The 13,542-nt window shown below is 47.0% G+C and overlaps 1 protein-coding gene across 6 annotated transcripts in view; it reads right to left on the reverse strand.

Annotated features, from left to right (window-relative positions):
* CHST10 (carbohydrate sulfotransferase 10) overlaps positions 1-13,542 on the reverse strand; it is a 140,887-nt gene that overhangs the window by 58,903 nt on the left and 68,442 nt on the right. The window contains exon 1 of one of the 6 annotated variants that reach the window (XM_033948243.1): positions 6,282-6,302. The exons of 2 other annotated variants lie outside the window; for them this stretch is intronic. The gene's annotated coding sequence lies outside the window, so the exon portion shown is untranslated. Of the gene's footprint in view, positions 1-5,654; positions 5,729-5,962; positions 6,082-6,281; positions 6,303-13,542 lie in introns of those variants that run through there. 3 more of the 6 variants (XM_033948239.1, XM_033948241.1, XM_033948238.1) reach the window with 3 other exon arrangements.

Genomic DNA, 13,542 nt, shown 5'->3' on the forward strand with positions numbered 1-13,542 from the left:
AGGTGTATTAAGCGGTTTACATTCAGTTACTCAAGCACTTTCCCTATCTATCCCGACAGGCTCACAGTCTATCTAGGGCAGGGGTGTCCAACCTGCGGCCCTGTGAAGTATTTTGTTCGGCCCCAGTCAAAGGTGATGCAGTGTTTTCCACTGCTGCCCCCGGGTTTTTACCGTCTTGCCGGCTGCCTCCTCTGTCTTGCTGCAGCGTTTGCGCAGCCCCAGAAACATTTTTTTTGGCCAATGCAGTCCAGGGAAGCCAAAAGATTGGACCCCCTGATCTAGGGCATGTATCCTCTTCCCTGCCTGAGTACTGCCCCTATGACTCTGCAGGGTTGCATTCCTTTCATTAAGGTGACTCAGTATTGAGCTGCAGAGTTCAGTGCACTCTGGGACCTGTAGTTCACCCACTCCTGGGCCAACACCCCCTGCTGTCCAGAGGTACAACTGCAGCCCTAGAGAGGGAAGATCCCTAATCCCTCACATACCCTCCCTCTCAGCTCAACCCTAGTAGGTTGGGTGGCCAACATTACCAGGAGAATCTTTCCACAGGGTTGAGGGTACTCTTCTCTAAGGGTCTTGCTCCTTAACCCCCATGAAATTCTACTGACTGCCCCAGGGCTCTCACCCAGTCACATCACCTTGCACATTCCATGCTTCTAGCACACTCATGTAAACAAAGAACAGTAAGCACAGCAGCCATTGGGCCCCGTCATGTCAATAGCCTTGCAATTCGGGAATTGGACTGTCCATACTCTTTTCAGAAACCTCATCCTTGGTTCCTTCTAGCGTTAGAGTGTTCCATATCCACACCTCCTCTGGCTCCACGCCTCCAGTGGCTCCACTTCATTACAGCCTTTTTCAGATTCCCCAGCCAGGGCCTTAAACTCTCCATCTGTTAAGATTGCAAGTCCACTCAAAAATGAAACTGATGTCTACTTCCATTGTAACAAATCCCCAGTTTTATTCCTTTGCACCTTCAGGCCTTCATGGTTGTATGCCCATTGTTGTATGTCCTAACCATGTCATCTCAGCTTACCTTCTCAGCTACTTAAAAACTAAAGAAGCCTTCTTTTCCCCTCTTACTTTTACTTATTTTCCTTACAAAATGGTTTGTTGCCCTTATAATACCTCCTTTCAGTTTTGCCCCATCCAGACAATTCCTTGACGTAATCCCCAATCTGGACAAAGTTAGTTTTTTGAAAGTCTCTAGAATACTCACTTTTGAATGAGCCCTCTCTAAACCTGTCTCAATATTAAACCACACCATATGGCAATCACTGGATGCCAGATGAACACCCACTATAACATCAGAAATACTTTCCCTGTTTGTAAGCACTACCTAAAGAAGGAAATGGCGATACTTGAGAGAGTTCAGAAGAAAGCGACACGTTTGATAAAAGGTATGGGAAACCTTTCATACGCTGAAAAATTGGAGAAACTGGGACTCTTTTCCCTGGAGAAGCGGAGACAGAGGGGATATGATAGAGACTTACAAGATCATGAAGGGCATAGAGAAAGTGGAGAGGGACAGATTCTTCAAACTTTCGAAAACTACAGGAATGAGAAGGCATTCAGAAAAATTAAAAGGGGACAGATTCAGAACCAATGCCAGGAAGTTCTTCTTCACCCAACGGGTGGTGAACACCTGGAATGCACTTCCAGAGGGCGTGATAGGACAGAATACGGTACTGGAGTTCAAGAAGGGATTGGACAATTTTCTGAAGGAAAAGGGGATAGAAGGGCATAGATAGAGGGTTACTATACAGGTCCTGGACCTGATGGGCCGTCGTGTGAGCGGACTGCTGGGCGTGATGGACCTCTGGTCTGACCCAGCAGAGGCACTGCTTATGTTCTTAACTCCAGTACGGCCCCCATCCCACATAGGTTTAATTACCAACTGCTGGAACAGTTCTTCTTGTAGAAAAGTTTTGTTTATTTGGATTTATTAACTGTCTTTTCATGAAGATTTTCACCCAAAGCAGTTTACAATACATTGAATAGTAATCAGGTACTCTTAAGTATTTTCACAGCAGGCTCACAATCTGTGGTATCTGGGGCAATGGAGTGAGAAGTGACTTGCCCAGTCATAAGGAGCAGGCTGGGATCGAACTCAACACCTCAGTGTGCTGAGGTAGCAGCTCTAACTACTCAACTACCCCTACTTCTAGGAGACCCCATAATATGGATACCCAATCAGCATCTGGCATATTAAAATCATCTAGGTACACTACCGATTTTGCAGCAATGGATGGTCCAGCATCTCCTTTAGTCCAGACAAAATTATGAGTGGGAACTTCAAATTCCTGCACCTGCCATACCAATTTACTGGGCGGCCCACAGATGGTGCTCATGTAGATTATTTACACTGCACTTGCTATTGGTGGTATCTCAATTTTTTGAGATTCTTAGCTTATTTTGCTTAAATGTTACCCAGGGGTATCAAATTTGGCCCGCAGGGTAATTACATTTGGCCCACGAGTGAATACCCTAATTTGGCCCGTGAGAGAATACCCTGCTGCTTGCTCTCTTTGCTCAGCGGCGACAGAGGGAAGCAACCACCAGCTACCGGGTCAGAAACAGGAAAGGACCAGCCACAAGACAGCAAGCAGAAATGCACAAGAGGGCGAAGGGGATGGGGAAATGGAGGCTCCGGGCTCAGGAAGAGTGCCCCCTGCAGCTGTACCTCTGGAGACGCAATTAGCATGTGACTCGCTCTCACTGCGTCCTTAGATTCCAATACCGGCAGGGATTGTTCGTCAATACCTCCGGTGGCATCAGCAGCAATGGCGGTGTCTGGCAGGCAGAGGCAGCACTCTGAATAGACTTCCCCTGGCCGGCCCCACTGGGGCCTTTCCTCTGCCGCGTTACTGATGACGCAGGAAGAGGGAGCATTGGTGGTCAGGCTGTTCATGCTGCTACTGCTGCTGCTGCTGTTATAGGAGGCCAGAAAGATGATGTCTCATGGGGGAGTCATCAATCAGGAAGTGCTGCACAGGGGGATAGGAGGGATGGATGAAAGGCTGCTGTACAGGGGGATGGGAGGGAGGGATGGATGGAAAGCTGCTGTAAAGGGGGATGGGAGGAGGGATGGAAACTGTTGTACAGGGGGATAGGAGGGATGGAAAGCTACTGCACATTGTGGGGAGAGGAGAAAGGAAAAATTGTTGAACATGGGGTGGAGGAGATGGAGAGATGCAACAAAGAAGTAGAAAGGAGTGAGGGAGAAATCTTGCATTTGGTGGAGGGGAGAGAGATATGCATGGAGAAGTGTGAAATGTTGGACATAGGGTGGAAGGCAGGGAGAGATGCATGGGGAGAAAGAAATGCTGCACATGATAATGGAGGGGAGGAAGGAAGAGATACTGCATGGAGGAGAATAGAGAGGTTTAGCCCAGGGCACAAGTCAGGGAGAGAAAGAGAGACAATGGGAAAGAAATGTTGGTTATGGCAGTAGAAGGGAAGGTACAGCAATGGAAGATGGATGGTGAGCATGGAGAAAAAAGAAAGCATCAATTGGGCAGGAGACCCTGGTGAGCAAGTTAACAGACAGACAACAAAAGGTAGAAAAAATAATTTTATTTGCCGCTTTGCGATTACAATATGTCAGATTTGAAATGTATATCCTGCCAGAGCTGCTCTTAAGACAGTAAGCATGAACTAGGACCTAAAAGAGAGGAAAAGTATTTTTTTATTTATTTTATTTACATCACAGAGCCGGCGTGGGGTAGGAGAGGTTGTAACCCTATACTTCTACTAAGACTAAGGGGTCCTTTTATTAAGGTGCGCATTTAACGCGCGCTAAATCGGTTAGCGTACCTTAATAAAAGGACTCCTAAATATCTTAATAAAAAATTCAGCTCGCAACTTAGCCTATGTTTTAGATTTCAGCTCCTTATGTGATTGAGTTTGACACCCCTGATGTAACTCTAGCTATGGCTTCTAAGAGATATGTGTCAGTACTGTACCTGTTATTTCATTTACACCCCCCCCCCTTATGAACCTGCATTAGGTTTTTTTATCATCAGCTGCGGCAGTAAAAGCCCCGACACTCACTAGTATTCTATGAGCATCAGAGCTTTTACTTCCGCAGCCGGTGATAAAAAACCCCTAACGCAGCTTCATAAAAGGGGTTAATTATTTAATTTACAATTACTAATTCTTTAAGGTAGTAGCAGTCCACGGTGCTTTAGAGACATACAGGAAGTGTATAATCAGCAGGTTAGAATGCGATATAAATGTGATCACTGTCGATTCAGCAAAACGGTTAATCTGGCAAGTTTTGGAACCAGGGGATGCTGGAAAAATTGGTGGTGTTGCTGTACTTCCCTTTCTACAGATATATTTTGAATGAATGGCTTGTTAAATCTCAGTCCCCTCCTGTGAAGGAAGCCTGTATTATAACATCAGTGTAAATACATTTTCCATTCCCTCTTTCCAGATGTTTTTCTTGTTCAAAAATGGCTCTAAAATGAACTCCTTTTTTCTTTTTGACATAATGAGCAAAAGGTTCCAGTTCTGACTTGGGTTTGTTTGGTTTTTTTATGCCCTTCCACACCTCTACCATAACAGGGTTACTGCCCAATCATTAGAATCCTTAAGTTCATGCTTTCCTGAAAATATATAAAAACTCATGATTATAAATATAAATATGGCACAATGCTATTAGATTTTTTAATCCTTCATGACCCAAACGATTTTTAATGTAAACAGTAATACCGGCAGAAGGACTGTTTGTAATGATTTTATTGTTATGAAGATCTGTATATTGTTTTTGATTTTAAGGAAGGCTTTGTTGATAAATCAACAAGAAATATTGAGCATATTTTAAAATTGTTATGGAATGGGGGAGGGGGGAAATAAGTTTTAAAATGGATTATTGGAGAATATTAAGTGTTGTATTTAAGTTAAAATGTTATTATTTGATGTCACACTTATTATAAGATTTAAAAATGAATAAAGATTTAAAAATATATATATCTATAGAAAGAGAGAGAGAGCACATATTACTGTTTTCATTTAATGTAATTCACACATTTAATTACTCCCACCCCCACAAAAACTTCACTGGCAGAAACAACCATTTAAATTTCGACTGTACATCAGATTACCGCAAACTCAGGATAAGTGACAGTTCAGGTACTGTTTTCTTGTTAAATTGCAACGGTGGCCGGGGAAGTGGCATCTGGGGCAAAAGAGAGTAAGCGACTTGCTCAAGGTCACAAGATGCATGATGGTGAGATACTGTAACAGTATGCAGGGGATTACCCTATAACGTCAATGATAATATGCTGCGAGTCATTTGCAGAACACACAGAAACCTATTCGTTAGGAATCATGTTAAAGATACAAGAAGATGTCACCCTCCCCCCCCCCTCCTTTTTTTTTAAAAAATTCCGACAATAACCTAAAATCGGGAAGCATTTCAATTACAAAATGTCACTATCAAAAGGGACACCTATTAAGCTCCCTAAAATCGCACTACAGCGCAGAGATACCAAGTCACACGTATTCACAGCCCCCATGGTCTTCCATCTCTCCCTATCCCTCTTTCTCTCCCCCCGGCCCAAAAATGTCACCACCACCCCAACCCCCTTCTCCCCCCGCCCCAGGACATCTCCCTGAAAACCCGCTACCCCTACTCCCGTCAAACTCACACCTGAAGTCGCCCACCACCAATCCCGCAGCTTTTCCTCCTCCGGTCCCCTGTTCCCTCTGACACAACTTATGCATCCCCCCCTTGCCGGAAACGAGAAGTTGCGTCAGAGGAGTGTCAGAGGAGGATGAGGCGCCAGAGAAGAAAAGCTGCGCGGCTGGTCGCGAAATCCTGGTTTTACCCAGATCCGCTGATCGCGGCCCATTTCCAAAGACAAGTTGGAACGAAGTGACGATGCGCGTGACGAAGAAGTGGTGCCTGCGGCGTTCAGGTGCGAGTGTAGCAGCCTGTTAATAATCAGCCACATACCCAGGATCCGCTTCCTAGTCCCTTCATAATTTCAGCGCAGCCGCTTTTTTTTTCTTGAAAATTTTCATATTAAGCGAATATCAAAATATAATGACGTAGTCTGAATAAACCAACAGAAAGAATAGATAACAGAAAGCTGAGCTGCAATTCAATAAAGAGGCTGATATACATAAAATGGGATTAAGGGGTATTCATCAGGTGTTAGGCTTTAAGTCATGTTAATTGACTTAGGGAAGGGAGGGGTCCAATGCCAGCACCAAAAATTGTCTTACCCCCCTCTCCAGCCAAAAATCAGCACACTTGCCCCACCAGTCCTTACCTTCCTCTATCCCCTTACCCTCCTCCAGGTCTAGAACTGGCTTCCTGCTTCTCTCTGTCATCCGATTCTTCCCCCATGGACCCCACAACCTTACAGCGTTTAGAGAGTGAGACAGTAATGGGGACTTTTTTTTTTAATTATTATTTTATGTACCCGAAAATACTGTAGTAATGGTAGGCCGTTCTTGTTCCTCAATATTGTGGCTTTTCTGCAGTAATGGGGGATGAAGGGCCAACTAATTTTGATCTCTTCCTTCTCTCCCTCCACCCTTCCATGAGTCTGGCACTTTCTTCTCCTTCAGCGCTCACCCTTTCCACAAACAACTGATTTTTTTTCAAGGGTGCCAGCCGGCAGCTGCAACAGGCTGTGTGGGCAGACCAGAGCTCCTTTATTCACAAATACAGGCAGTCCTCGGGTTAAGAACAAGTTACATTTTTAAAGCTGTTCTTAAGTCTGATTTCTATGTAACTCAGAACTTGTACATTTTAAAATTCTTGCTGCTTAGCTGTGCTCTCAGCTGGCAAAAGGTCCAACTCTCCTTACCAGAGTTCCCTCTTAAGGTACAGCATGCACAACCACACTCTGCTCTTAATGTGGCCATACATCATTGTGAATCTGCTAGAGCAGTGTTTCTCAACCTTTTCAAGCCAAGTACCCCCTAAGCTTAACAAATACCAACTAGTACCCCACCCAAGCTCCACCCCAGACACGCTCATACTCCACCCCCACCCAAACTCGGCCCCTGACTCCAATTGTAATGCGATTTCTTCCATCCATTTTTCATATACACACAATATAATCTTATTAATACATAATGGTAACCACAAAATTTTTTTTAAACCCACAGATGTTAATTATCATTTATATTCGGGGGTTTTCCAGAGGTCAAGGCAGATGACTTTAAAATATGCAATGTCAGTAACAGTTCTCAGTAACAACTATAGAAAAATAGGCAAATATAGTGCAAAATATAGACAGCAGATATAAATTCTCAAAACTGACACATTTTGATCACTAAATTGAAAATAAAATCATTTTTCCTACCTTTGTTGTCTGGTGTTTTCATGAGTCTCTGGTTACACTTCCTTCTGACTGCATCCAATAGTTCTTTCTTTCTGCCTCCAGTATGCTTCCTCTCCTCCAGACCTCATTCCATTCCGCAAACAGCATCTCTCTCTGTCCCTCCAGGAGTCCAACTTTTCTTCCTCTCTCATCCCCCAGATCATGTGCAGCATTTTTCACCACTGCTCACTGGCCTCATGCCCCTTTCTCCTTCTATCACCCCTCTCCAACACCATGCCACATCTCTCCCTCCATCACTATGTCCCAACATTCCTTCCCCTTGCAGCCCCTTCAATCTTTCCCTCTGTTCCCTCTCCACCACCATATCCAACATTTCTCCCTCTCATCCTTCTATTCCCCATGCATCTCTACCTCACTCCTCTTTTTTCCTATTAATGCCCCCTCATTTCCTTGTGTCCTGAGTTCGTTCCACCCTCACTGCCTTCCAGCCTTTGTCCCAAACCCTTCCTCCCCCGAAGCTGACCCCGGTCCACCACCGCAGCCGCTACCTGCCAGCCGCCACCTGCTAATTCCATTCAATTATCCCCTACTGCCGCAACTCCGGGCAAGGAAGGGCCAGGAGCGTGCAGCCTTGTCCCCGACGTCAATTCTGACAGAGAGAAGTTCCAAACCAGCCAAGCAGTCATCGGCTGGCCCGGAACCTTCTCTCCGACATCAGAATTGACATCGGTGGGAAGACTTGTGGGCCGGTGGCATGCAATTGCTGCACACACCTTGCCCTTCCTTGCCCAGAGTTGCAGCAATGGGGGATAATTGAATGGAGCTGGAGGGTGGCAGGGAGGATTTGGTGGGGTAGGCAGGGGGATATCCTGGGCAGCAGTCAGCCCGCAGGGAGGAATCGGTGGGGCAGGCAGGGAGAGATTCTGGTGGTTAGTCTGCGTACCCCCAACAGGCAGCCCGCGTACTTCAGGTTGAGAAACATTGTGCTAGAGGAGAAATGTAGGAGTCTATACTACTTAAAATACTGCTCAGTGAAATCAAATTAAGTTGCAACTACGTTCTTAAGTACAAGCCGTACTTAAGTTGGGTGGCTGTAACTCCGGAACTGCCTGTACTTGATTTCTTTGCTAATGCAGGCCAGTAACTGCAACAGGCTGTATAAGCAATTTTTCTATCTAGGAGGTATTATCACAGATGTTTGGCTTTGCATTTCTCAAAACTGTGAATTTGTGTCTGCAGAGATAACATGCTTCTTCACAGCAAAAATGTTATTTCCTTGACATCAACAGCAGATGAATCCAGAGACTAGTGGGATTATGGCTATCAAACAGCAGGTGGAGATAGAGAGCACTGAGTTGTCCTCAGGTATATATATCGTGGTTGCACGGCCTCCTGGCCAACCAGTATACTTAATGTGACCATTTATTATTTTTCATCAAAATGGGACATCTATTAATATCCAGTCCCGCCCCCCAATCCCGCACTAGCCCCCCCCTAGCCCCACCCCCAATTTCTTCCATTCATTTTCATGTACACACAATATATCTTATTAATTCATAATGGTAAACATAAAATATAAAAAAGAAACCACAAAGCACACTGTATGCAGAGAAAATGTTAATTATCATTTACGGGTTTCAGGGTTTTTTTAAAGATGTCAAGGCAGATTACTTTAAAATATGCAATGTCACCTCAGTAACTATAGAAAAATAGACAAATATAGTGCAAAATATAGACAGCAGATATAAATTCTCAAAACAGACACATTTTGATCACTAAATTGATAATAAAATCATTTTTCCTACCTTTGTTTGGCCCTTAAGAGGAGGCCGGACTCACCCTTAAGAAGAGGGGAGCTGCGGCGCGAAGGCAGCACAAGCCGCGTGGAGGCTTGTTGCAGCGGCGGAGAGAGTTAGCCAGGAAGGCTGAGACAGAGAGGTAGCGGCGGCGAGGGCGGGCAGCGGCGAGAGTAAGCTCCGCCCACCCGCACCGCGTCACCAGCGGAGCCAGAGGCCGGACTCACCCTTAAGAAGAGGGGAGCTGCGGCGCGAAGGCAGCACAAGCCGCGTGGAGGCTTGTTGCAGCGGCGGAGAGAGTTAGCCAGGAGGGCTGAGACAGAGAGGTAGCGGCGGCGAGGGCAGGCAGCGGCGAGAGTAAGCTCCGCCCACCCGCACCGCGTCACCAGCGGAGCCAGAGGCCGGACTCACCCTTAAGAAGAGGGGAGCTGCGGCGCGAAGGCAGCACAAGCCGCGTGGAGGCTTGTTGCAGCGGCGGAGAGAGTTAGCCAGGAGGGCTGAGACAGAGAGGTAGCGGCGGCGAGGGCGGGCAGCGGCGAGAGTAAGCTCCGCCCACCTGCACCGCGTCACCAGCGGAGCCAGAGGCCGGACTCACCCTTAAGAAGAGGGGAGCTGCGGCGCGAAGGCAGCACAAGCCGCGTGGAGGCTTGTTGCAGCGGCGGAGAGAGTTAGCCAGGAGGGCTGAGACAGAGAGGTAGCGGCGGCGAGGGCGGGCAGCGGCGAGAGTAAGCTCCGCCCACCCGCACCGCGTCACCAGCGGAGCCAGAGGCCGGACTCACCCTTAAGAAGAGGGGAGCCAACGGCGCCCAGCCGTTCGGCGCACGGCGAAGGCGAGCGGAAAAGGCGCTCGCCTTAGCGAGAGCGCCTTTGCGAAGGGCCTCAAGAAGGGCAGGCCAGGTCACTACATCCAAGGACTCCAAGAAAGGAAGACAGCAAGGTAAGGAAGTATACACATACACGCGCACACACAAGGAAGAGGGAAGCAAACACAGAAAAGAAGGAAGGAATAGGCCCACATCAAAGGAACGACAGGCACACATCAAAGGAACGACAGGCAAGAAGGCACTGAAGACAGGGTAGAAGCAGGCTAAGAAGGTAGCGCACACACATACACAGAGACAGCAGTAACAAGCTCAGCAGGACAAGAAAAGAGAGAACACGAGCTAAAGGAAAAGGCAGCCACAGAGGGTAAGCAAGGGGCAAATAGCACAAGCGCATACGTAAAAGGAAGCGAAAGACGAAGAAGGTAAGGAAGAGCCAGGCACAGGAGTGAACACACTAGCAAAGAGCAACAGGACTCCTAGAGAGCGGACAAATATGGAAGCAGAAGGAACCCGAAGGATGAGCTTCCCAGTGTACTGCACGGACTGCCACATGTATGACTACCTCCCCTCCGGGCAGCAGTCATATGTGTGCGGACGATGCCAGGAACTGGAAAGCTTGAAGAGCGAAGTCAGTCGACTGAAGCTCAGGATCCAGGAGCTGGAGGAACTCTACATCTCCGAAGCCCCCTTCCAGACAGCCGAAGACCCCATGCGAGAGGAGTGCATCGAGGAACAAGTCAGGGAGCTCGAGAGATTCATCGAGGATGCCTACAGGAGAGTGGAAGAACAGGAGCATGGAAATGAGGAAGACACACAGAGCAGAGGACAAGAAACATCTGACACCAAGGTAGAGGATACCCACGGAGGAACCTTGCTGGAAGAAACAAAGAACACCAAGGACACAGACCTGCGACCGACACGGAGGCTGAAAGAAGGGAAATCTGCAATCCTGGTGGGAGACTCAATCCTGAGGCACGTTGACAGTCACATAGCAGGAGGGAGAGAGGATCGGCTAGTGACCTGTCTCCCAGGAGCAAGAACAAAGGACATCGTTGACAAGATTGAGAGAATCCTGGAAGGAGCAGAGACGGAAGAGACAGCAGTGATAGTCCACGTCGGGACAAACGATGTCACCAGGAGGGAATACAGCAGGAATGCACTGACTGAACAATTCAAGATCTTAGGAAGGAAACTGAAGATGAGGACCCAGAGGATAGCCTTCTCAGAGATCCTGCCAGTACCGAGGGCAGAAACGAAGAGGCAGACGGAGCTACAATCAATTAACGCATGGATGAGAAAATGGTGTGAGGAAGAGGGATTTCTCTTCGTGAGGAACTGGACAACGTTCTGGGGAAAGAACAAGCTTTACAAGAAGGATGGTCTACACCTGAGCAAGGCGGGAACTAGACAACTATCAAATAACGTCAGAAGAGCGATAGAGCAAGCTTTAAACTAAGCAGAAGGGGAAAGCCGACAGTCGACCTGGTATCGATGGTTCGGGAAACAGTACCCAGTGAGGGTACTGAGGGGAAAGATTCTGGGGAAGACACAAGTGGTAAGCAACAGACTATGAGAAAACAAGGGAGTCAGATGAAGCGAGAGGGGGAAAGGATGAACATACTGGAAGGGGAAGTCAAAACGGGATTGGATGATGAGAAAGAACAAGAGGAGGACAATAGGAACACGCCACAAGGGGAAGACAATAGGAATCTACCACAAAGAGAGGACAAAATAGACAATACTCAGGAGTTGACAGGCCAGGAAGGGGACAGAATGAAGCATGAAATGCAAGGTAAAATAGAAAGGAAGGGAAAATGCCAAGACTTGAACTGCATGTATACAAATGCAAGGAGCCTAAAGAACAAAATGGGGGAACTAGAAGTCATGGCCAATAAGGAGAAACTAGATATCATAGGGATCACGGAAACATGGTGGAACGAGGAAAACAAATGGGACATAGTACTGCCAGGATACAAACTCTACCGAAAAGACAGGACGTACCAGAAGGGGGGAGGAATAGCACTATACATAAGGGATACCATCCACTCAACCACTGTGGACACAGCAGAGACAAATGCCCAACTGGAGTCATTGTGGATCAAAGTACCAGGAAGCAACGGATCCGAGATAAAGATGGGACTGTTCTACCGTCCACCTGGGCAAACTGAAGCTGAAGATACAGAAATGGTAGCCGAGCTGAGAAGGGAATGCAAGAACCCAAACACCATAGTTATGGGAGATTTCAACTATCCTGGGATAGACTGGTGTCTTGGAAATTCAAAATGTGCAAGGGAAACGGAGTTCCTGGAAGCAGTCCAGGACTGCTTCATGGAACAACTAGTCGAGGCACCAACGAGAGGATCAGCGACTCTGGATCTGATCCTCAATGGGCTGAAAGGCCCCGCGAAGGATGTGGAGATCATAGGACCACTAGGAACCAGTGACCACAACATGATTCAGTTCAAAGTGCAAGTAGGACTACCTATGGGAAAGAGAACCAAGGCAACATCATTTAACTTCAAGAAAGGGAACTATGATGCCATGAGACAAATGGTGAGAAAGAAGCTCAAAAACAGCTCCAAGGAAACTCGGACTGTGGAGCAAGCCTGGTCCCTATTCAAGGACACAGTAAACAAGGCACAAAACCTATACATACCAAGATTTAGGAAAGGTTCCAAGAAGAATCAGACAAAGGACCCTGCATGGATAACCAGTGAAGTAAAGAAAGTGATAGGAGACAAGAAAAAATCATTTCGGAAGTGGAAAAATGACAAAACTGAAGGAAACTGGAGAGAGCACAGGAAGCAACAAAAAGAATGTCACCGAGTAGTCAGGAAAGCCAAGAAAGAGTATGAGGAGAGACTAGCAAAGGAAGCAAGAAATTTCAAACCATTTTTCCGATATGTGAAAGGGAAACAGCCAGCGAGGGAGGAGGTGGGGCCCCTGGATGAGGGTGACCGGAAGGGAGTGGTGAAAGAGGAAAAAGAGGTGGCTAGTAGGCTAAACAAGTTCTTCTCGTCGGTCTTTACAATAGAGGACACATCCAGTGTGCCAGAACCGGAAAAAATCTTCAGGGGAGACCAAGAGGGGAAATTATCATGCATGGAGGTAAGCCTCGAAGACGTTCTCAGGCAGATAGATAGATTAAGAACGGACAAAGCTCCGGGCCCAGACGGGATCCACCCGAGAATACTAAAAGAGCTCAGAGATGAAACAGCAGAGTTACTGCAGCATATTTGCAACCTGTCCTTGAGAACAGGGGTAATCCCGGAGGACTGGAAGATAGCGAATGTTACACCGATCTTCAAAAAAGGATCGAGAGGCGACCCGGGAAACTACAGACCGGTGAGCTTAACCTCTGTTCCGGGGAAGATGGTCGAATCAATGATCAGGGAAGGTATCAATGAGCATATAGAAAAAAATAATCTGATGAGATCAAGCCAACATGGTTTCTGTAAAGGCCGATCATGCCAAACAAATCTACTGCATTTCTTTGAGGGGATAAGTAAGCAATTGGACCAAGGTGACCCAGTAGACATTATATATCTAGATTTCCAAAAAGCCTTCGACAAGGTGCCCCATGAACGCTTACTGAAGAAACTGTGGAGTCACGGGGTG

The sequence above is a fragment of the Geotrypetes seraphini genome, chromosome 6, assembly GCF_902459505.1.
Source record: "Geotrypetes seraphini chromosome 6, aGeoSer1.1, whole genome shotgun sequence".
NCBI classification, from domain to species: Eukaryota; Metazoa; Chordata; class Amphibia; order Gymnophiona; family Dermophiidae; genus Geotrypetes; species Geotrypetes seraphini.